Genomic DNA, 26,475 nt, shown 5'->3' with positions numbered 1-26,475 from the left:
AACTGGACTTTGAGAACCTTAACAGTTCCAAAGAGACTCATACTTTGAACTTTGAAGGAAATGTATCTACCACCTTATCCAAACATATGCATAAATGAATGGTATACCTGATGGGGGAAATGATGATATTCCTATATGTATAATGTTGTTGTTGTTTTCACAATTTACTTTTTGTTCCGTTTTGTTAATATCACAATAAAAATGGGGGGGGGGGAACATGCATATACATACCTACATACATACATGTTTATTAGGCAACCAAATTCATGTTATAGCCAAAGAAACTATAGTATAGTGTTTGAACTGCTACTTTATGTGGTTAATTGATCTAAATGCTTTGTAAATTTTGCTGTGGTTACCACCTTCCTTTGACCTTCAGATAATATCTGTCATTTCAGGAATCCCTTGAAATCTTACATGGCAGGTAGCAAATTTAGTTCTTGGTAGGTTAGAAATTGCTGGTTACGGAGAAACTCTCAAACACTTGCAAAAGATGAAAGTAGGTGGGGAGATGATTTACAAGACATGCCCAAATGCTTCTTTTGCCACATTTCCCCCTCTTGTTTGCAAGCTACAACTGTGGTCATATTTTACTTTCTCCCTCTGAAAGCTTGAAGAATCATTACATGGTACTATGTATGGTGGGAAAGGGAATTTTCTGAAGGTGATTACATTCATCTATTTTTCATTATTTGTCTTCACTTCTAGAACCATAAAAAACATCTAGGAGTCTATATTTATTTATTTATTTATTTATTTATTTTGCTGCTGTGGTTTATAGGAGTGCTCAGAATAGTCATGGTGTCTATGCTCCTATGCTCAAGGCAACATATATGCTCCTCTGCTCAAGGCAAAGGGAGAAACCTGGCGCAGGGGATGATCCCTCCCCTGCCCCAGGATCTTGCCCTACACTTTAGGCCTGGTTTTTCTGAGGTCTCAGGCCCGAGACCATGGAATGTGTGGCCAGGCGCCACGGTTTGTCCCGGCTCCTCATGTTTCCTCATGAATTGCCGGGGCCCACGCATGGGGCGCAGAGCTCATCAGGAGCTCTGCACCCATCAGGGGTGGGGTGGGGGGAGCAGGGCAATTTTTTTGAAAAAACAAACACCTACCTTCTGCACATGAGTGCTCACGCCCTGCTGCCTCCGTAAAAATAAAAAATGGAGGGCTCGATGCCTTTCCCTCTGAGGTCATTGCGCGCCACGTGTAAACAGAGGGGGGATCTCGCAATAAAAACATCACGAGAACTTCACTCCTCCATCGTGTAATAACAGGTAGGTCTAGCTTCAGTCTAGTCCTTCAGTCTGATCTTGCATGCTAGGAAGAAAGACAACTGCAGTCCCATCTCATTTCATGTGCATTTACATCACTTGACTTCTTCAAACTTGGTGGCATGCAAGGGGGAAAGGGGGGACAGTCTCCATTGAAAGCATTGAAGTGAGGTGATGTAAAAGTGGTAACTGTGATAGCACATTCATACAGTTGAGTCACTGAGTGATAAACATGCATGTGTGAACCAGTCCTAAGTACCTGCTCTAATTAGGTAACACATTCAAGTAGGGCAGGACTTGTGGTTTTTGCAAATGAGGGCATACTCTCCACCCCAATTCATGTGTCTGAAGTGATATGAAAGTTCTAGTTGTGGTATGTGAACATTGATGGTGACTCATTCATTGATGGTGACTATTATTATCAATTGATGAACAACATACATGTGTGAATGGGACTTCAGTCACTGTCTCTGATTCATCATTCTCCATTTAAAATGGGAATAACAGAGGCCTATACGATATTGATGTTTGTGTGTAATTAAGTCCTGTGCAAATGAAAATCACTATATACATGGCAAAGAGCAGCAAAACACACACACACACACACAATTTTGGAAAAACATGATAGCATGTAACATACAAAGAGATATCTCTTAGCAACACACATTTTGCATTGCGGCAATGGTATAATTTAAATACATGATCATGATGCCTACCATGCTGTTGACACTAAGCAAAGGTTAAACAGTAATACAATGGCCTACAATTTATAGAAAGGTTAGAATGATCTTATAGAAAGGTTAGAATGATCTTTTGGCTGAGAAAGAAAAAAATACTGACAACTGTCCATATTGGCTAGAATTGTGGTAATTTTAAAAATTACCAGATGGTGCAGAATTCACAGCCCATGCTGTTTCTATTGCTGTCCTCATCATTGATGTGATTAGATGAGAGATCAGTGTGGTCTGTGGGGACCAGCAGTGCTGTGAGGCCCATCAAACTCTTAAAATTAACAGTGTGCAAATAAGCTTTGATAATGTGAAACCTCTTGTAGACATGTTACACTGTGGTGTATTGCAATGCACACAATGACTGGAAAAATTAGAAACATGTTTTCAAAGGGAGGAGGAAGGGGAGAATGATAGAAACTGAAAAATAGGGTCAGGCCTCTATGGGTTGGCGGAGGAAATCAAATAAACTGAGACCATGTTGGTCCCATGCCATGCAAGCATCAAACCAAATATACTGAATGACACTATAAAACCTAAGAACTGAACTCGCTTGCAGTGAAACTGTATTTTTGTTTTTGATGTCATTTTGTTGTGACTTTGGGCTTCTGTTTTATTATCTTAATGCTTATACCATGTAGAACTCATTTGCTTAAGGCCTATTTTAAAAGAAAGTTTGTTTGGCATTGAAAAACTAGAATGGCAAACAAACTTATTTTATGATATGTTCTCAATGGAGGTGGATCTCAAAAGTGAAGGGATGGCCCTTTTCTCCTCCCTGCCCCCCCCCTTTTACCAACCATTGCATAATGCATTTCATCTTTGATCCCTTTTTGAGACATTCTATATCAATAAGGAGGACTGATCTCTGAGCTTTGAAATAAGATGGCCATTGCTTTTTGGCTTGAATACATTTCAAATTTACCAAAGTACTCTGTACCTCAGGGAGCAATTCAGATTTGTACGCGTAAGACTGGACTACAAAATGAATGGGAGATATAATGCTATTCACATGCCCAAAAAATAAAGTTATTACCAAATGTAATCTCATTTAAAGAACACACCACAACCAACAAGCCTCCCTTTCTCCTGCAAAACATCTATGTATTTTTAATGTTTTGTTTAAAAATGTATTTATTTTTCCTACTGGACTTTATCTCTCTGTGATTGGAGATCATACTGTGCAATTCACATCAATAGAAGTTGCTGAAAAAACATTTAAAAAGTTAAAGCACATTAAGGAATGCACATGTCATGTTATTTGGATCTATGTCATTGCCTATAATTTTGCCAGGAATTATTTTCGCCACTGGAAAGGCTTCTGAAATATGCATTCATATTAAACTATGGCTGCCATACACAGTTAAAGAAATGCACATGTGACAAGTACTTTCCATTGTGACCCATTATTATGAATAACATTTAGAATTCATTGTAATACTGTAGCTCTAATCATAACAAACTTGCTTAGTATTCATGGGGCTGGAAAGCAAATTTTGTTCCATTATAATTTAGCAACACTTAATGGGCACATTTTTGCTTTCTGCATTTTTTTAAAAAATATACAGTTTATAACAGTTTCACATCTGCTGCAGAACACTTGCAGAAACAGCTTTGTGGAATGTTTCTTAAAGACATTTTTTGGGGATTGCTGTTCTTTTACAGAAGATTATAGGAGTGCACAATGATAACTTCCCAAAACAAACTTTCTCAAAGTTTCTGGGGGTGATTAAGGCCCCTGGTAACAATGCATACTAAATGAAGAAATGAGCAAAATGCTTGTCAAGTGGTTTGTGTCTGGGGAAAAACTGAGTCCAGTGAAGGAACCCCTGAGGTTTTGTGTGCAGGAATGCATTGAACCAGTGCCGGCCCTACCGTTATGCAGGTTCACATGTGCGCATCAGATGGTGGAGCTGGAGAAGCGGCAAAATGCATTGCTCACCCCACCCCACCCCACCCCAGCTAAGAGGATCTACTGCTGCATTGAGCAGATGTCCTGAGAGAACCTGCCAGCCACTTTCCCAGTGTGGCATTTGCCACAGCAAGCCGCCAAATGTGTGTTGCTCTCAGAGAGAGCTACACAGCCAAAAAAATGGCTTCATGGCTCCTGCGAGAGCTCAACCGGGTCTGATGAGATCCTGACGGAGCCCAGCCAGATCTTGGATGACCTCAGCCAATTCTAGTGTGAGACGCGAGACACCACTTCCTCTAGCTGTATGGCAGCAGAGGTAAGCAGGTGGGGGATTGGGTACATGGTGGCGAGAGGAAGGTGGTGAGGTGAGAGGATGTTGTTTCCTTTTTTTAACCATCCCCCTATGGGGGTGGGGAATTTTGGACAAAAATGGGAGGGGGAAAAACATAAATTCCTCCCTTCTGGAGTAACATGGTCCCAATTTGAATTAAAGCCACATGCACTTCCACTGAAGTAAATAATCCAATCACACATTGCTCTGCTGTGCATGATTTGACAAATGTTAAGTTTAGCCCTAAAAGTTACAAAAAGAACAGGCATTCCAAAAGTGCATAACGTGGTCCTTGAGGCTTTTCCCCACTCCTCCCACTCCTTGGGGCCATCTACCACCAATTGCCCATGGGAAGGATGGGCAGCCCTCTATCGATCCTTTATCTGTGACCAGCTGCCCTGTGGGAAGGGCCCGGATGGCTTGATAAATGTTGATATCGCTTGTTGTGTTTTCTCAAACTGTATTTTAGAGCCATTTGTAAGCCACTTTAGAAGGATTTCTATCCTGAAAGATGGGAAATAAATAATTTAGCAATAAATTAAACAATAGCAGCTTGGCACAACTATAAGATGCTCAACTACGCGGAAACTGGAGGGTAACACAATCTTGTGACTCTTAAAGTTTCTTTTCGTGATCTATGTTTCAGAGATCACATATTTTCCTACATGAAAGTGGTGTAGATTATTTCATATGTAATCTAGCCCTTCTCCTATTTAGCAATAATGATAACCCAACATTTTGAAGTAGATTAAATTATCAAAATTATGTATTGTACTGAACTTTTCTCTAATGACCCAACAGTAAAATACAAGCTACTGCTGTATGAGCCTATTTTCTATTGCCATATATGAGTCTCAATTTAATAGACAATTGCACAGTTTAATAAACTGTGAATCCAGCCTGGATTGTAATACAAGAAGGCTAAAGGGAAAACTTGACATAACATTAATTGCTTTCATTAACATGCATGCTTTTTGCTATGTAAGTAGCAGTCACAGGGAAAACCTCAGAGAATCAGAACCCTCCATGACCACCACCATCATTCCAACAAAAATAGCTCCTCCATTCCAAAATGGCTTTTTTGCATCAGGAAGGTAGCTGTCGTTGGCACAAATGAAGGTTTTCTCCTAATGCAAATAGCTATGGTGGGTGGATGTGATTTAACTTCTTCCACACACCCTGCAGTCTTGATGCTGCTTGCATTTCACCATACCTGCTATTTAGATAACAAAAATGTGTGTAAATTGCATTCAGACACTTTGCTTAGGGGTAGTAGTGTAGGAACCCTGACAAGACAGAGGCATTGTGGATCGGTGGTTCTGGGGTGTCAATGTATAACCTGTTCTGGATGGGGTTGCAGTCCCCCTGAAGGAACACTTTCACAGCTTGGGTGTATTCTTGGATCCAACATTGTCACATGAGGCCTTCACTGATATGGATAGCTTGGTTACAGTGGTCCATGTCCTGGTTGGATTATTGTAATGCAGGAAGGGCAATTGGTGGCTCTCCAGATGTTTTGACCTACAACTCCCAGTGGTCAATAGTAATATTATCACATTGCAAAACTATAAAAGCTTTTGTAAACCGCCCAGAGAGATTTGGCTATGGGGCGGTATAGAAATGTAATAAATAAATAAAAACTAATGTGTTTATATTATTAAGTCATATTCCTGGGCGATATATATAGTTTGTATTTGGAAGAGGCCTGGCAACTAGAACTAAAAAAGATGCCAGATAAATAGGCAGGTCTCCAAGGACAACAAGGAAATTCTTTAGAGATTTTCCACATCTCTAGCATCACAGATGGCAACTACTGGTCTATAACTAAACAGATGGATCACTGTACTGCTCTGGATTTGCAGTGACTGGATGGAATATACGTGGTACAGAGACATGAACAATTATTTAGACGTTTCAGAGAGTCTGTGGTTTCAGGAAGTGTGATCTGGGTTACAAAAGTCTCATTCTGGGTTAATGAGGAAAAGAAGGCTTATTTTGCTGATTCATGTTCAGTTTGGCAGACAGAACCAAATGGGTGCTGATTCTTCGATCGCAGAAAAGGCGCAATCACTTGAATGTGAGTGAATAAGAAATCAAATTGGAATTGTTTGAATTAATTGTAATACAGAGGCTTCACACTACGGCTTGGCAACTTGGCAAGTCCATTGTTTTAGTTTTGTTGCTAGGAGATGTTCTCGTGGTTCTGAATTGGTGCTTTTGCCAAGTGTTCATCTGCTCAGGCTGACACTGCAACTGTCAGGGTGGCTTTGCAGAAGGGCAGATGACTATGCAAAAGCTTCTGGCATTAAGTGTGAAACTTAATGTGGGAAGCTTGCATAAAAACGCCGCTGTGATGTGGTGCAAGAGTCAAGGCTGAAACCAGTTTCCCAGTTACCTCTATGTGTAGAGCAGATGAGCATGACAAAGTGTGATCTGAAGGCATGAGTGTGCACGTGCACCATGACAGCCACAGGTACACTGAACAAATATGAAGCCCTTTAGAAGCCTCCATGAAGACATATTCCAGTTCTGAAGAGGCAGAATGATATACCAGAAGTAGAATGATGTACCCCAGTACTGTGTGAGGCATAGCAGGGGGAAACCCTAAGGTGGGGAAAACAGCCCAATGAAGATTAAGCATGTGCAGTAGCTGCAAATGGTGACTTTGATGGAGAGGGAGGCAGGAATGGAAAATTTAGGGGATTGGAATGGAGTATCCTGAAGAAAGCTGGCCAGAACATTACATGCAGGATCCACTTGTTTGTTATAACGGTGACTCAGCAGCAGCCTGACCCCTAACAGGCTCTGCACCCACATATGTATTGAACTATCTCTGTTGTGCTACATAATCCAGCCTCCTCCTTAGCACACAAACTCTCCTTCCAGAGAGTGCCAGCATCTAATACATTAGTCCTAGAACCCATTAAGCACACTATATTCTACAATATAGAAACCACCAAACAAGTGCACACAAATTGCAAATACAATCGTTCTCGACGAATACATTTCAGAATGCTGTCAAAACAACACATTAATTCTTCACTAAAGTATCATCAAGAATGCCTTCTGGAACTGAGAAAGGGAGCCAGCGAAAATATTCATTTTCTTGGGCCTGTGCGTTATAGTAGAGTCATAAGGCTGCAATGTGAGACAGCAATGAGCAATTCAAGAATTTGAAACTTCCTTTTGCTGCATCCATTTGAAAGCTTTATGACCCTGCTGGAAAAGACAACCATACAGATATCACCTTAGACTTTCGATATCTTTCTTGACAGTCAGAGATCAGCAGGTCAGTTCCTCCACCCATAAAGTTTATACATATATGATGGGGCCCAGCAGGGTACACCCCAACCCCCATCCTTCATACATTCAAAAGACTTGTCTGCAATGTGTCTCATCATGTATGTCCATATAAATGGTGAGCTGCCAAAGATCCACCAGTCCTGTGTCATGATCCTGTGGATCGGGCTGTCCTGCGTGTGTAGCATACTACTTGGAGCATATTCAAATGGTCATCTTAATCAACGTCAACCTGAGGTTTTATTAAACCAAATATATTCCAGGTTGTTTCCTCGAGTATTCTTTCTTGCTCAAGCATATTGATCAGGATTGGTAGTCAGAAAAACACATTTTTTAATTTTCCCCAATATTGCCTGTAAATGGGCCAAATCAGACAATACTTTCTTCCCAATCTGGACCATTATGTGGAGCACAGAACAAGTGTGCCCACCCTCCACTCTCATCTTGTACATCAATTTCAGCTCTACCATCCCCAGACATCCATACAGGGACAGCACATCTGAATACAACATGCGTATAGGCTAGAATTGTGTGGTCTCCCTAGGGGGGAAATTAATACACAAGCATGAGCTTTTGGCCGACGTGCATTGAATTTTATGCTTTGGAATTGCCATCCCCACATGGATGGCCATGGATGGTAGATCCTGGGACTGTGCTCATAGTGAGCAGACACACTAATGCTCCCCTCCAAAGGATGAATGGGATGAAAGGGAAAATAGCATCCAATTTAGTGGCCGTCATTAGCATGGTGGGGGAAATGCGCACAAACCTATACCCTTGCATTAAGAGGGCTTTTAAGGGGGACGGGGAGGAGAATGCTTTCCAGAGCCTCTGGGAAGTGTGCATTTCCCCCTACTGTGTTAATGGCAGCTTCCATTAATATGGGGGGGGGTAAGGGCACAATCCTGGAAGCCAGGGTAGACTCACGACTGAGCGCTTGCAAGGGCTCACGAGTAGGGCTGTGATCCGCTTCTCTTCAATTCTTAGAAGCGATAGCGGAGCGGCCTGATTCGCCTCCATTACAGGCGAAGGAGAAGCGGATCAGGTGTCTAGTGAAGCATGGTGAAGAGAAGCAACCGAAAGGTAATAATTCGCTTTTACCCGGAGCGCTCTGCCCACCATTTTGGATATTTTCCCCATAGGATTGCATTGCGGAAAAGATTAGCGTGTAACTTTTTTGTTTTTCAAGCTACATCCTTGAAACTGAATGTGCTTAGAGAGTCGTGTGTGGGGGTCATTTGTGCCTATTTTCAGCAGTTTTTGTGCCGTGGTTTGCTTGTTATGATTTTTTAAAAATAGGGTAAAAAAGCAGGAGGGGTACCTTTTTTTGAAGCCCTGAGAGGCAGATTCAACTCCCATTCATGATCACCTGATGAAGCATCCTCCACTCCCACAGTTGGAGGGGGGATAAGCAAAATGGGATAGTTAGTAACTTGGGATACTGGGAAACTTTTCTTTCTTAGTCTCTGAACAGACTTGTCCCAGTGTTTTTTGAAACAGTAGCCCCACCAAATGCACAAACACAACCTGAAATCATATACTAAGCAAATAAATAACAAATAGGAAACACAGCACTGCTACCCACCCTTACCTTGGTGAACAACTAAATAGTTGTGGTACAAGGGGATGAGGTCCCCTAGGGCATGCGGACGTGCCCAGTGCACACTCCTGTCCTAGGAGGGTCATCAGAACCCTCCAAAGGTTAGCCAGTGAAGCTACATGGCATGCCTGTCATGAGTTGAAGTCTAAGGTAGCTTCTGAAAGACTGGTACCTAGACAGGGCTAGTCAAATGGGCACAGTTCCCCCTCCCGCTGGGCACATCCACTTTCCTCTTACTGGTAAAAGACAGACATAGCCTTTTTTTTAATACTTCTTGTTGTTGTGATTCAGCAACACTGCTGCTTTTAATTCCACCCCTCCTGTGTTTGTTTGTTTATTTATTTATTTATTTATTACATTTATTATACACCCAATAGCCCAAGCTCTCCTGGCTTTCCCTCTTCAGTGAAGTCAGGCAGGCTTTCATCATAGTTCAACTCCTTATTGTTGTGGTTGTTATTATTATTACTATTAATATTAGTACTTCTATTAATAACGTTATTAATGGCTGTGATCACAGTGCAGTCAATCAGCTCTGAAGCAAGGATCACAAAGCTTTACTCTTATCCTCCTAGTCCCCTAGTTATGAGATGCAAAAGAAAAGGCATCCCTCTGTGCTGTTCCCGCCTCAGAGGGACGGTTTGCATTACTGGCTTTGAAACAATCCTTGGCTCACCTCGTTGTGCCCCCAGAAATGGCTGCTGCATGCCTGCCTTCCCGCCTCCACCTGGGTGCTGTTGTTGTGGGGTATCTGCTGGGACTTCCTTCCCCATAGATCTATGGCATAGTTGTACATCTCTGTCTGCCTCTCTGCCCTCCTGGTGCATGGGAGATGTACTAGATGATGGGCTTTGTGGTTCAACCCCACAAGCCTCTGGCATGCTTGCTCCCAGTGCTGCCTGTCCTCCTCTGTGCCTGCCTCACAGGGATGGTTTGTGCTTGTCTTGCTTTGACTCAGGGAGGGTATCCTTCTGCATTGCATGCTCACCGTGTTTAACATTTATTGGTGTGTGTGGGTGTGTGGGGGGGGTGTGCGCGCACGCGTGTGTGCGCATTTTTGGGAGTGTTTCACCTGAGATGAAGATCCTTATTTAGAAAAAATCTTGATTCCCCCAAATCATCTGTGCTATTGATTGCTATGGGCAAGCGCTTTGCAATGGATCCCTATGGGCAAGTATGGTTTCCTTATGGGCATACTGTCCTTTGTGGGGGATTTTCAAAAAATCCCAAAAAATCAGGGGAGGCTCAGATAGACTTCCAAATGGGCATGAAGGTGGATACATGGATAAGCTCTCATGGTGGCCATTTTGAGGTTTCTAACGCTAACAGAAAAAAAGTTATAGGCATTTCGATTTCAATGCAAGTCTGGGGGTGGGGAAAACGGAGCTCCGATTCGGATCCAGAGCTCCGCAGCGAAGCATAGCGGACCACTGGTGGATCTGCGCAGAGTGGACCCAATCCGGAAGTTGCGGATCAGGGGGTCTGTGCACAGCCCTACTCACAAGTGCTCAGACACAGGTCCTCCCTCACGCTGAGCGCGTCCAATTGAGTCCATGAAGGCCGGACGAGGGGAGGTCTGCTGCCCTCGCAGACCCAATCGGATGATTGTGACATCCCTATCTTTGATGTTCCTTGCATGTTGCACTACACACCTCCTATATATTCTAGCGCACACTGTGCAATAGCCCAGCAGTGCTTCAATACTAAGTTCACTGACCTTTAAAATGTTGCAGGACAACCATGAAGACCAAATAGCAGAACAGTAAATGAACAAAGCCCAGATGGCATCTGAAATGCTGCGTACTGTTTGGATTCTGGTTTTAGAAGAACTTGCCAATAGCCTTTGCTAAGGTCAAGCACAGTAATATATGAGTCTTACAGTTAATATCCAAGCACAGCATACAATACTGTATTTCGGTTTCCAAGCACCAAAATAGACGATACAGTAAGTGTGTGGTGACTGAATTGAATGCTTCTGTTAAAAAGAAAAGAAAAGGCATCCTTGAAAGGCTAATCACATTTATAGTTCATGGAGAAAGTAGGGCTAAACTCCTTCCAGTGGCGAAGCAGTAATTTTTGAAATGGAGGCACTCATCATGACAGTCCCTATAAGGGTGAGTGAACTCACCTGTGCACACCTTGACAGGTGCTCACCTTTTCTGAGTCTTGGCTTGGCAGCTGCCTGTCCATGGACCAAAATCAGACACTTCCCCTTCCTGCATCAATGGTGGCCACCACTGATGCAATGGGGGAATTGCGTAATTTTGGGAACCTCCATAAATTGCGCATTTCCACCACCACCACCCCGTGCCAGTGGTGGCCTTAAAGGCCCCATAGCCTCAAGGGTAAAGGCATGAACATTCACTAATAGCCACATACCCCAAGAGAGTCCAGCTGTTTTGATCAATATCAACAAACCAGTTCTAGCTATTTTCCTCTCCACTGATGATCAGTCTTCTTCATTTGAATATTCTGGCTTTCCATCAAAGGTTTCCTGGACTAAGTGTTCTACATGATTCTGCATCTGTAATATACATGCAGCTACACTATTTGATGGTTAAACTTTAACCTCATCCTCCCAATTTCTCATGATCATGGGCCACTTGCGTGTCTCTCATCCAGTAATGCTAAGAATGAAAAACCCATTAAGTTGTGTGATACCTGCCTCTCCATATGCAACCATAGAAACAGTCACCATGCATCCCGATCAGTTTCAATTTCCTGATTGAATTGCATAGGGAATAAATTATATAGGGAAAGCCTTATCTCTTTACTTTCCTATCCTTTTATAAAGTCAAACATAAAAAATACACCCTGAGCAATTATTATTTCTCCTGGAATACCCATATGATGGTTACTGTAAGTACTGTATTTTCGCAAAGTTTAGGAACGACTAACTGCTTTCCATAGCTATTCCATGTATAACAAATACTTTTCTAAGATATATTTATTATGCACAGTTGCATCCATTCCTCTAACATGAACTCTATAAAGATTCACTCATATGTTATACATGGGTTCTAGTGATTGTTAAGCTATTTTCAGACCTGTCAGGTTAGTTTTGCAGCTGTCAGATTTTCTCAACATCCAGACTTTTGCCATTATTTCAACTTTCAGAAAAGAACTGATGTCCCCCCCCCTCATCGTTCAGCTTTTGCTTTCCTACTCATATCACACTATTTCCTAAATTGGTCCTCATCAAACTCAGAAAATACCCTATCTTAATAATTTAGTTATAACTGGATTAAACTCCTCTATCTTCAATTATCCAAACACCACTGATATTCCAATTAATTTTATGGTAGTCTTCCAAATAAATCACCTAAATTCAGAAACTTATATTTGAAATGGTTTTTCATTGTCTACCGTCAAGGCCCCAAATAAGAATCACTGATGCCCGAATGTTCTACCTAAAAGCTGCAGAACTGGACTCCAGACACCTTAGACCTTGGTTGTTATTTTATTGCCTTAGGCTGTCTGTGCGGTTGGAAGCCAATTGTATACTCTTTGTTCCAGTGATCATGATTTAATGGACTTTTTTTTTGGTAAAGAAAAGTCTGCACATGCTGTTGTCTAATAGTTTCTTCTTTTGCCTTAAAGGAAAGTGGCTACATTTCAGCAACCTACATAAGACAGCAGTTGTTTTTCCATTTTGATGTCTGATGTAGCTTTCAAAATAGCTAGTAAAGATACCTGAACTGGATTGTTTTCACATAGAAGTGCTGGCTATAAAATGTTCAGATCATGGCTAAATAGTAAGGGTTGAACCAGTAAGGGTTCTACTGTATGGGTGTTAGCCTCAGGATTTAGCCTCAGGACAGGCCTGAAGTAGGCAAGCAGGGCTGGGGAAAGAGAAGACTCAGATAGAGGCTAAATCCCATCCCTCAACCGGAGGTCATGCTGGGAAGTAACTGATAGATGTTGCTCGTCCAGTACACTGCCACCAGTGCAACCTGTTGACAGGAACCTTGGAAGTGTTTTAAGTAGGGCTCTGCACAGCCTCCCCCGATTCAACTTGGTTGCAATTCAGAGCTTCCAAATTGGCCCAGATTTGACTTGGAGCACCTCAGTACTACCCTGGCCTACTTTGGATTTGGTTCCAAATCTGAAGCAGGCTGGCTGTTTCAGTTTCCAAAGGGCCCACAGGTGCCCAGGAAAGCCAGGCACAAGGCTGACCGGGAGTCCATAGGATTCCCCTCCTGCTTGCCCCCCTTCCCTCGCACCTACCCACAGGACTTACCTAATGCCTCCACACTTGCCAGTGAGCCATCCATCCTCCATGAAATCTGCCATAGATCTACTGTAGTAAACTATGGTGCCTCTCCTGGAGGACAGGTGTCTTGCCAGCATGTACAGAGTTTTCAGGTAAGTCCCATGGGCAGCGGCTGGCCATTGGGCCCAAATGGGCCTGAAGCACTTTGGCTGCTTCAGGTTGAGGCAGCCCAATCTGTTCCCGAACTGGATTCGAGCTGAGGTGGGCCAAATCAGCCAACTTCAACTTGGATTTGGAATTTGGGACTGAAACAAAACACACCACTAGTTTTAAAGTGGAGGAACTTAAGGTGCTCCAATATTAAATTAAAAATTCAATTCAAACCCAAACTGTACTGAAAAGACACAGTTAATGAATACTGTGGAATGCTAGAAGAACTAAACACTTACTGTTCAGGGTGCAGCCTTTTCACTATCAGCTTCACACCTCTCTCTCTCTCTCTCCACACATTAGCTGTCAGTTTAGGTTAGCTTAGCTGCTTCTTCCATAGCAAAGTTCTGTCGCCAAGTTATAGCAACCAAGATTGTGCAGTCATTTGCTGGGTCCTAGAAATTGGACCTGCACCTCTCTCACATTGATATTGATTAGCCTTAACTACAACAGCAGTCTTTTTTGCCTAATCATTCCTTGGGGTGTGGATCATCCCCTCCCTAACTAACCTTATGGAGGGCTCTAGTCCCCTCTGCCCTCTCCCCCATTCCAGGGAACCTGCATGTTGATATAAGTTTAAAAACAACAACTACAGAATACTCGTTTAGTACTTTAATTTTACACACTCTCTCTCTCTCATTCCATCCCTAACTCACCACCTCTTTTGTTGATGAACTTCTATTTGTACTCCTTTCTGAAAGCATCAAAACTTTTAAAATATTAACATTTGAATGAAACAGAGTATATCTACCCTATATAAAACTATTTCTACCTCTTTACCTGTAATATGCTTCAGCAACCAATGATATTGCATTATCTGCATTTGACTGCTTTTTTTATTCCCATGTTTATGCTTGGATTGTCTTATTGTTTTGGATTGTGTAAGCTGTCTATGATACAGAATGAGGCAGGATATCAATATGTAAATCAGTCAGTCAAGTAACCCTGGTAACTGTAATTCCAAAGAAAGCTGGGGACCCCTAAAACAAATTCCCAGTGCCCTCAGAAAACTACAATTATCCAAGATTGCTTGGGGACTAAAGAAGTTTGAAATGGATCAAAATGTGACTTGCAAATTTGCCCACAGAGACTGAATAAGTTGAAACTTTCTGCCAAGATTGTGTAACTTTAAGATTCCTCAGTGTCAGCATTTTGTTTCCCCCCCCCCCATAAGGGAATGTTGGTGTTCTGGCTGAGTCCTTAGAGCAAGGGTGGGGAATTGGGGGTGGGCAGCAAGGACCACACCCTTTCAGAGAAAAGCAGTCATTGATTGCATACTGGTAGTGGGTGGTGCCAAAACCAGAACAGATATACCCTTTTCCCCTTCCTTTCCACTCCATCCATGCATCCATCATTCTCTCCCTCCCCTCCCCCATCTCTCTCTCTCTCACACACACACACCTATTCCCTCCTCCCACTCCAGCTGCCTTTGGAATCCCAAGTCTCCAATCACTCCGCAAAGCTTCCTGTACCAGCCACCTGTTCAAAGCCTCCTGTTGCTGCTGCTACCAAAGATGTGGCTCCCCAAGGCCTCCCATACCCACCACCACAGTGCCTGTCACTGTCAGAGACTGTTGCTGCCTCTGAAGGTGCAGCCTTCCAAAGATGAACAAGAAAAAGAACAGTGGCTGACTGGCTGACAAGCAGGCATTCCTGTGAATGCATGATCAAACCACAGTGTACAAGCCTATAACAGCATTTTGAAGGACTACTCTATTCACCATGCTCTCTGCTTCTGCAGGAACACCTGTCTGCTTGCCTGCCAGCCAACCAGCCTCTCAAAAGGCCCCAGCAAAGGCCCCAGGGATGCCAGTAACAGCATGTCCTCCTCCAACTAATTTCAGTTCTCTGCTATCCAAAACACAGAGTTGTTTACAACAAAGCAGTCAAGCAAACACAGTTTGACCAGGTAAACATGGATTTTCCAGAGAAAAAGCAGAGTAGCCATGGTCAAACACAGGATATCAGTCAAGCAGAATCAAAGTCCAGAAGGTAGCATCAGGCAGAAGGTCAATAACATGGAGGTCCAAACATGAGCCATGATCAAGAAAACAAGATACAGAACATAAAGAACCGAAGAAATGACACTGTTTTCAGCAAAGACTAGACTGATAACGCAGGCTTATATTATCAGAGCCTCCTGAGCCCCACCCAAGGCTCAGAGGCAATATAGTACAAGGCTTGCACCTGAAGAGTTCTCTTGTCTTGAAGAATCCTTCTTTGGAGTCAAGAACTTCTTAAAGGGGCCATGTTGATTTGCCTCTTAAGGCAACAACATTTTCTGAGACTTGGGGGGAGGCACTCAGCCTATCTCTCTGAAGCAGAGCTCCACTCTTCCTTCAGGATGAACTCATGTTTTTCTCTCCTTGGAGAAGGAGGAGTCCTCCAGCATGACACAGCAGCCATTGGTTGTTTTCCATGTCATTTTGGTGGATAATCAGTGCTAGCATAGGGAAATTCCTGGGGATAGCAAGGAAATGCACGTAGAGATAGCAATATCAGCAGTTTTGGTAGCAGTAAATTGGTGGTGAGAGAAATTTAGTGGCAGGGGCAGCTGAAGTAACTATGGTGACCTGTGCAAAAGGCCTCCAAGGGATGTTTGTGGCCCATAGGTTGTCCACATATGCCTTAGAGAATGGGTTATGGAAGAGTGACATCAGGTTCCACCCCATTTCCTGGAAGCCATAAGCATTCTGATGATTCTGCCAGTTCCAGGAGCTCTCTATTAACCTAAAATAGGATGGGGGTTGGACTCGATGGCCTTATGGGCCCCATCCAACTCAACTTTTCTGTGATTCTGTGATTCAAATCTTAGATCCAGTTATTTCTCCTCTTTCAGTCTGAGAGAATATACGAATACTCAAGCCCCAATTAGAGATGGCTGAATCTGTGAATTTCACTTTCTCCCACATTCAGTATTAAGTCTAAAGTGCTTTCTCTCTTGAATATGAACTTTGCCAAATTTTGCTAAATTCTTATCAAAGACAAACTGTAATGAAATTCTTAGCCATCTACTTCAGCCAAATTTAGTAGGTGCAGCTGTTCTGGTCATGGAGAGGACTATGATGCACCTGCCTACCATGTAGCTGTTAAAGATGGGGTGCCTGGCAAAGAAAGAGAGGTGGCAACCCTAATTAAACACTAATATGGCTGACTACACAGGGATTCAACCCCAAACTTTAAAAGGCAAAGCATTCAATGTTGTATAAGCTTTAGTTTCTCCCACATTAATTTTTAAAAAATATATCTCAAATTCTTTCCATCCCAAATTTGGAGGCCTTTGAGAAGAGGACTCCCTGAGTAGAAGAGGCAGTGAAGACATTCAGCACACCTGATATTGGGGTGCTCCCTGCCCTGATCTCCAACATCCATGGATTCAGAATGGTTGTCTGGACAGGGAAGGCCAATGTGTGTGGAGTTCTACATACAATTGGGAAGGATGCTCAACTAGAATGTCAGGTTGCATGGAAGCCCATGTGCATAGAAGTTAATGGTTTTTTTCAATTATTTATTTATTTGAAAAGTTTATATCCTGCCTATTTCTCTGAGAGGAAACTCAAGCCAGCGAACAAACAATCAACAATATTTAAATCAATCTCTAAAAGCCCAAATTAATAAACAACAGCAGTAAGGACAATTTGAAAAATAGCAGTTAACCACAATTAGCTAAAAAAAAACACAGCCAAGGGCTTTCAAACATTTAACCTCATGCTTTAATGAGCCAAATGTGTACCTACCGCCTAAAAGAGCACACTGCTGCTGCCGGACAAATCTCTGCTGGCAAAGCATTCCTCAAGGTGGACACAGCTACTCAGAAGGCTGTAGACTAAGGATAGGGAACTTCTTCCCCTGGTAAAGAGCTGGTCCATGGGAGGTACTCTTCTGGCACACCTGCTTCCTTGCTGGTTGATCTCTGATCAGAGATTGGAAATGAAGGATTTTACCTCCTCTGTCCCACATTGCAATAGTACTTTTAAAAAGCCTTATTGCAGTGTGGGAGCATTTTTAGGGGGAATCACTACTGAAAGAGAGAAAGTCTAACCTTCCTGTCCTTACTGGTGCAACACCCCTTCCCTAAAATGGCATTGATGGAGGGTTGTTGTTTTTAAGCCTCATTGAAGTGGGGCTTTTAAAAATGTGAGGCCTTAGCTAGACCTACTTTTTAATCCAGGACAGAGGAGGGAAGATCTCGCATTGTGTTTTACGCGAGATCCCTCCTCCATTTACACGTGATGCGCAACAACCTCAGGAGGAGAGCTGTCGCACCCGCCATTTTTCGGTTTTGTTTTTAAAACAGCAGAAGCACTCGAGTGCCAAAAGGTAACTGTTTTTTTAAATGAAATTATTTTTCCCCCACCCTACCCCCGATGGGCGCAGCACCCAGCACCACATGAGGAATCACATGGAGCCATGGCAACCCATGGCAACGGGCCACAAGTTCCGCAGTCTCAGGCTCAGCCCGAGATCACGGAAAAACCGGGCCCAAAGTGGAGAGCTGTATCCCAGGGCAAGGGAGGGATGATCCCTTCCTGATCCCAGGATTCCCTGTGCTTCATGTGGATGCACAGGGACGATCCTGGGGTTTGCCCCGGGATAAAGCCCCGTCTAGCTAAGGCCTGAGTGAGTATGTGATTGTGTGTGTAAGTGTATAAGAGTGTGAGAGAGAGTAAATGGAGCCTGGGCAAGCAAGTTGGGCTGCATGCTAGCACTGCTGGCATAGAGACCCCCAATGTGCTGGCCCAAGACCAGTTTGGAGCCTAGACCACAAAAACGTCCTCATCCCTGCTCTAGACCTTGTGGCTCCCTGCCTAGCTTCCTGGGGCCAGAGGATCTGAAGTGGTGCCTCAAGTGATTACTGAAAATTATGCATTCAGGAGTCCAATCAATGTGTGTTAGCCTTAGCAATGAACAACCACTTCTCTCAATGGCTATTGGATTCACCAATGCTTTTATGAAATGGCCTATGAGATTGAAGCAGCCAGGCACCTCTCCACCGTGCCTGGGTCCAGCTCCAGCTGAGAGCCCCCTCCCTCCTGCTACCAACTGTCTCTGCAGAGGCCACCAGTGAGGGAGGAAGCAGCAGGCAGGCACCTCTCCCTCCTGCTGTCAACTGTAACTGCTGAACTTTGCAACTAAGATTGTAGTGCCTGAATTTGCTTTCCTTTTCCCCCTCCTCCTCCTCCTCCTCCCTCCCAATCCCCTTTCCTTTTGTGTCATGTCTTTTAGATTGTAAGCCTGTGGGCAGGGACTGTCAAGAAATACTTTTGTAAGCCACCGTGAGAGCCTTTTTTGGCTGAATGGCGGCATAAAAATCCTTAAATAAAAAATATAAAAAATAAAATAATCCTTATTAGTCATGTACAGAATATGCCAGACGTCATGCTGCATAATAAGTTTTGTAGTCTTAGGCTTGCATATATATTGTGATAATTTATTGTAATGAATAAACAAAAGGAACTGAATTCCAGTTTTGTGAACATTTGTATTGCCACATCAAATTTTCACTTTCAAATGTGATATTCAAAATGTAGTTCAATTTCTGATCAAAACAAAGCAGAGAACTGGATTAGAAAGATATCTAAATATAATTTCCCTAAACTATCCATTCTTATGCTTGGATGAAGAGCCAAGATGAACATTTGGGATCAAAAGGGCTTTTGTTTATCCTTGCCTGCCTAACATGCTGGATTCAGTACAGTTTCCATGTTCTGACAGTGTCATTCTTACAGTAAACAAAATTGCCTGTAATCCAGCACATGCTAAGCATCACTTCAGAGCAATCTGCATCTTAACTCATATGGAAGCCCTTTATTGTACTTTTTATCCTGCCATTCAGCCCTTTGGGTTTGAAGGAAGAGCTGGAATTATCCATGCTGCCAACTCATAAGTGACTCACTTCATTTCAGTGATGTAATTGCCATTTTTGTATAGGTGAGAACATGATGTGCTGGAGTAGATCTCAGAGAGATGAAGTTTCCTCACTTGCCCAGCTGCGTTACTATCTCTAAAATTCCATTCAACCTGGAGAAATAATTGGTGCCTGCATGGGTATTGAAATGGCCATCTGACCTTCAATTGCCGGTGGCTGCATTTCTTTCTCTTTTTTAGGAGTCAGGGCTGGTATGTGTAAGCTGATGAACATAATAAACCTTATTACACAATCCTCCAGTAACCTATTTTAACACTTATAGAGCCCTTTCCAATAACAACTGGGAATTTGTCAGTGACCTTTCTTTCTTTCTTTTTCTTTTTGCATCCTCTGTCATCTAAGTGTTACCATGAGAACGTTAATCGCCTGGTGCTTCCTTATGCATCAGCATATAAAAAAGAACATTAAATTAAGGATATTTGGTAGTGTATCCACGGTGTCACACAGCCAGTGTTTGTCATAAGTATATAACAGTGAATGTCAGAATGCCATATATTGTACATAAAGCCATGTCTAATGATGCTCAGCATAGCAAAATGTAATGTACAAGTTAGGAAATAAACTAAACTCCTGAACTGTGCCATCTTAAGTATATTTCTTATGATTCTCTGATAACCGTGAGTGATGTATGGGATCTGTCATCAAGTAGCACAGGATCCTTTGGGGAAAAAATGAATTTTGCATTGCTGAAAATACAACATTTGTAAAATAATTTGTTTTTTAAAAAATACCCTGGTTCTTTTAAAAATTCAAGACAGGAAAAAGTTACCCTCAGTCCTATCATTATTGATCCACTTATTTGACCTTTTCATGATGATGATGATGATGATGATGATGATGATTTATTGAGCATACATCTCTTTTAGAGTAGGATCTTAGAATCCACACTTTTCAAATCTTCTTAGGCCATAGCTAGATGAGGTGATATCCCGGGGATCATCCCAGGATCGTCATTGTGCGCCCACATGATGCACAGGAGATCCTGGGAGCAGGGAGGAATTATCTCTCCCTTTTCCCAGGATATCACCCTACCCTTTAGGGTGATCCCAAAACCATGGAAAGTGTGGCCCACCATCACGGTTTGTCCTGGCTCCTCATGGTTACTTGCGAGGAGCTGGGAACCATGCATGGGGTGCAGAGCTCCTCAGGAGCTCTGCGCCCATCGAGGGTGGAGTGGGGGAGTGGGGAAATTATTTTTTTTAAAAAAAAACACTTACCTTTCAGTGCACGAGCATTCATGCGCTCCCTCTGGGAGTTTTTAAAAACAAAATGGCGGACATGATGTCCTGTTCCTCTGAGGCCGTCGTGCACCACGTGTAAACAGAAGGGGAGATCTCAGGATAAAAATATCATGAGATCCTCACCCCTCCGCTGTGCTAGACCCGTAGGTCTAGCTGAGGCCTTACTATGTCAAATTCCTTACTAAAACCAAGGTAATCACTGATTAATGCGTTTCACTTGTCTTTCCTTCTTAAAACATTTCTAAGTGACAGAAATCACTTAGGCTGCAACCCTGTGTACACACTTACCCAGGAGTAAGTCCTATTGAACCCGGGGTGCGTGGGTGGGTTATTTCTGAGTACTCATGCATAACGATTGCACTGATAGTTGCCCTTCATAATCTTGCTGCAAATGGAGACAGTGTGGGAGAAGAGAAGAAAAGGAGAGGGCTATTGCTTTTAGTGAATGCAGTTTGAATGGAATGCCTGTGTTGGGTCTAGTTTCCTTTGATCGTGGACTGCACTGATAGTCCTTATTTCAGCAGGACTGTTATTTTGGCAGCACCATGACTGTCATCTTGTTGATAGGTTTTTATAAGCCTAATGTAAACTAAAGCCACAGAATGTGCACCGTAATCCCATTCCAGAGAACCATTTGTTGTAGCCCAAAGGTGCCTGGAGATTTAAATAGTCCTTCTTTTCTTCTGCTTGCAGATATTAACACTTAGCTTTGCTTTACTGATCTACTCTTCTTCAAATTATTTGAAGAAAAAAAAACTAAGGGTATTTTTGACTTAGGACAAAACTAGACGTGATAGCAGGTTATGTGCTATATATTAAGGAGTTTAATTGAAACTGTGCATGAAGACAAAGAATCCGATCTGGACCACAGTGCTGTGATGCAAGATTAACTCTTTCCTCTGCACAATTTTCTGGATGAAATCCCCACTCACCCCAAAGCTGTTATGTACTTTGCAATTCAAAAAATACAGGAAGCCATAGAGTACCTATATTTCCACACACAGAGAGACCAAATAGCCAATGAGGAGGGGGATTCATCAGGAAAATGGTTGTGGGGAAGGGCCTAAAGTCCTCTCCCTAACACTACAATTCCTATTGGATTTTCCCAATGCCATGGCAGCCATTAAAGTCCTCATCACCAGCAGCAGATCTGTTTATTAAGATCTCTATTTTGGAAAAAGTGCAAAAAGGAAATAACTTTTAAACTCAAACAATTTTCAAAGAGCTTAACCATCAAGTTTAAGAAGAATGTAAATATATGGTATACATAAGGAGTAAGGGTCTCCTACCAAAGGGTTGTGGTGTGTGGTTGTTTCTAAAAGCAGCATGAGAGTCATCAACCAGTGAAGATTTCTTGTTTGTGTCAGTAGATGTTTTAAGTTAGGGGAATGTGTGTAAGCAAGGGCAGGCCTACTTCCCAGAATTTGGCATCATAAAATATCTATTGTCCAGGCTAGTGATGGACAATCACAGTTGGGCTCATATATTGAGAGATGGTTTATGTTTCTTTCTCATAGAAATAATACTCCCGCCACTGCCACCGCCACCCGACTCCTCCAGTCAACAGAGATCTTTTTGGAAGGACCTGATTTCTGAGAGAATGTTCTATTATTGTTAATTCTATGAACATGTCTTTTACTTAATGCAATATTCATTGTTCAAAGCCCATATTTGTCATTGATAAATGTTCTCAGTTTCTTTAATTTATCTATATCATTTATTTCTTTGAAAAAGTACAATAAAATTATTATTATTATTATTATTATTGTTGTTGTTGTTGTTGTTGTTGTTGTTGTTATTTATTACCCACCTCTCCCTCTGGATCAAGGCAGGGAACAACATAGAATACAAAATATTATAAAATACATACAACATTAAAATATATAAAAACTAATATATTATTATAATAACAGCCGGCCAGAGATCTTAAAATTTGACTGGGTAGGCCTGCCAGAAGAGATCAGTCTTTGTTGCTTTTTTATATTCAGAAAGACTATTGAGTTGGCAGATCTCTCCCGGCAGCCCATTCCACAGCCTGGAAGCGGCAGCAGAGAAGGTCCTCTGGATAACAGTTGTTAATCTAGTATTTGCTGGCTGAAGTAAATTCTTCCCAAAGCTGATAGTAGGCACTCCTGGCCATCGTATCTATCTGAGCTGGCATTTGGAGTGACAGATCCAGGAGCACCCCCAAGCTGCGAACACAGTCTTTCAGGGGGAGTGTAACCCCATCCAGAACTGGTTGACACACCTCCAAACCCAGGTTGGGGTCTTTGATGGTAAGCAATACCATTTTGTCTGGTTTCAGCTTCAGTTTGTTTTTCCTCATCCAGACCATTACCACCTCCAAGCATTCATTCAGAGAAGACACACTATCCTTAGCTGATACTGTTATCGAAGACATAGAGAAGTATATTTGGTTGTCATCAGCATACTGATAGCACCCCACCCTATGTCTCTGGATGATCTCTCCCAGTGGTTTCATGTAGATGTTAAACAGCATTGGGGATAGGATGGCACTATGTGTTACACCATACAACAGCTCCTTCTTTGAGAAGGAGCTATCCCCAAGCATCACCGTCTGGAACCTCCCTGAGAGAGAGGACTGGAACCACTGAAGCACAGTGCGCCCCCCCCCCCCCGATTCCCAAACTTCCCAGGTGTTCCAGAAGGATACCTTGGTCGATGGTATTGAAAGCCACTGAGAGGTCCTAAAGCACCAGCAGGGACACACTCCCCCTGTCAATACTAAGGCGTAGATCATCCACTAAGGTGATCTCAATTAGCTGTCTCAGTTCCATATCCTGCCCTGAAGCTGGCTTTAAATGAGTCTAGAAAATCTGTATCATCCAAAACTGCTTGAAGTTGGAAGGCAACTGCCCTCTCAATCACCTTACTCAAAAATGGAATATTTGACACTGGTCTGTAGTTATTAAGGTCCAGGGGGTCCAGGGCAGGCTTTTTTAGAAGCAGCCATACTACCACTTCTTTTAAACATGGTGGAAAACTCCCCTCCCTGAGAGATACATTAATGATATATTGTAGTTGTAATCTAACTGCATCTCCTCCCTGGATGACCAGCCAAGAAGGACAGGAATCAAGAGGGCAAGTCATTGTCCTCACTCTTCCAAGCAGTTTGTGCACATCCTCAGTACTCACCAACTGAAACTGATCCAGTGATCTGAGTATTATTATTATTATTATTATTATTATTATTATTATTATTATTATTCAAAACAGGTCATGCTCTTTTACTTCCTCTGCTGCATGGATTCTCTATTAGGCAACTCTTAATTACCAGTCTGGCCTTATCAATCTGTTTCTTCACTTTACTGGATGGTGGTGTAGTTTTAAGAATGCTTGATGTAAATCTTCCACCTAAAGAATTGAAATAAATGTAGTTGAATTGTTAGGTTTCACTGCGGTCAATGAGTCATGTGATGCATTCTGCATAGTAGCTGGAACTGTGTAGCTAAGTGTCTCAGCTGACATTGTAATTCCATTGTTTATGGTTTTCAATAGGACTTTAAATTGTTGTCTTCCCCCACAACTATGATCATATCTTTAATTTTCTGCTAATCCTTTGTTTCCTGCATTATACAAAATAATCCATTTCATGTATCACATGGATTTTAATCCTCTTCATTTTCAGAATTACAGCTTTTAGTTTGTAGATATATTCCCCTTTTAAAGAGAAAGAGAGGGGGGGATAATTTCTGTTTGGGTTTGAAATAATTAACATTTTGTATGTTAACTTGAACTATATTCCAACCATTTTAAACCAAGTGCTATTTCTTTCTTGGAAATAGGGTCTGTGATGGCATCTAATAAAATGAATTCCAATATATACTTCATAGCCTGGTTTGCCCATAACAACAACTCAGTATGGGTTGTCATTGAATTGTGGATTGTTGTTGAATCATGGGTTGTTGTTTTGTATGAATCTTGCACTATGGTTTAACTATGGGTTGTTAACCATGAACAACCCAGGAAGAAAACCTATGGTTTGTTGTTGGGTTGTCAACTCTGAGTTGTTCCTATATTGCTTCTCTATTTATAAAGAAATACACTAAATATTCATTTGTAACATACGTGCTTTTCATAGTGACTATTTCTTTGTGTTATATGCTCAGCATTCCATTGACATAAGAAGAACTCTGGCATGAGGCATCCCTTCATTTTAGTCGGGTGCCACCTCCTTCGTCATTGTAATCTAAATGAGAAAGGAAAGATAATTGACCATTTTTGCTCCAGATGCTTTCGGTATTTCACCTCCTATCTATTCTCTAAAACATGCAGTGTAATCCATCTTGATGACAAATATCAAGGAAAACATATTCAAGGCGGTTAGAATTTTTGTTATCACATTGTTTAGTATTCATTTGCAAAAGCATTTGCAAGAGTCATTTCTCTATGTGTATCAAATAGAAATAAAAGACTATTGCTGCATGGACTGAGGAAACATTATTTGAAATATATACGTACCACCTATTATAGGGTTATGGTTTCTGCTGGAGAAATAAGACTTTTTTGTCTCAGACACTGCCATGTAGATTTTATGAACTGAGGTTTATATCTTACATACATTACATTTTATCCATGACACACACGCAAAAAGGAATTCTACTTTAAATAAAAAGGCTTCATAATCAAGCACAATGGGCATGATACTCTGGGAAGATCTGTACAAGTCCCACTGAAATAAACAGTTGTCACAAGAGTACTATTATGAACTCTGAATATAATCCATACTAAGGTTAGCTTATTTCTGCTTTGTGTCTTGTCTTGTCTTGTCTTGTCAGAGTGTTTACATGACTCTGGACTGGTCTCTTCCTAAGTGAAAAGACGACAATTTTCAAAGGCCAATGAAAGCAGACCAAAAGCTACTGGGAGAGAAAGGCAGAAATGATTGAACTACTGACAGTCAGACTCTACCATTCTGAGATAAATGAATCAATACCCTGACCCAATATAGGCTAGTTTCCTATATCTATTTAAATGTAGATGGTGATGTTGTTGTTGATGATGATGATGATGATAATGATAATGATGATGATATTTATTTGTAACTCACCTTTTTCCCAATCCTGGGACTCAAGGCAACTTTACAAAATTAAAATATATACAGTTAAAACATATAAATAGAAATATACAAAAGTTAAAAATATAATTAACCCTGCTGCAATATTAAAACATTTAAAATACAAATAACATTTTTTAAAAATCCATTGTAGATATGGATATGTACATGTCTGCATATATTGGTTTTAATGAACATATAAAATGACTTATGCAGGGCGAGAGTACTGGACCATTATCCCCACACCATGGGACCCCATCCACCTGTCCTTATATCCCAGTGAAGTGGCTCTCCAATGTCTCAGGCAGGCCTCTTTCTCAGCCTTATTATCAATGATCATCTTAATGACACCATGGATAAGATCTGGGACCATCACCGGTAAAGCAGGGATGCACAACCTTTGATCAGGTAAAACTGACACTCTTCCCTGAAACCTGAGTTCTCAAACTACCCAGCCATCTAGGAATCCTGGCTCCTGGCCTTTCTCCCACCTGTAATCTACCTTCTTGCTGAAGGATCCTGACATGCCATATGTTATATGGAACTTTTCCAGAAATATGAATGTGGGGGGGAGGAGAAAACAACAACCCAGGCTCTAGAACAGGGGTGGGTAACACATGGCCTATGGAACACCCAAGAAACAAAGCCTCTGTGGCAGGAACC

Source organism: Elgaria multicarinata, chromosome 7 (genome assembly GCF_023053635.1).
Source record: "Elgaria multicarinata webbii isolate HBS135686 ecotype San Diego chromosome 7, rElgMul1.1.pri, whole genome shotgun sequence".
Classification (NCBI taxonomy): domain Eukaryota; kingdom Metazoa; phylum Chordata; class Lepidosauria; order Squamata; family Anguidae; genus Elgaria; species Elgaria multicarinata.
The sequence above is the reverse complement of the archived record's forward strand: the minus strand, read 5'-3'. Positions refer to the sequence as shown.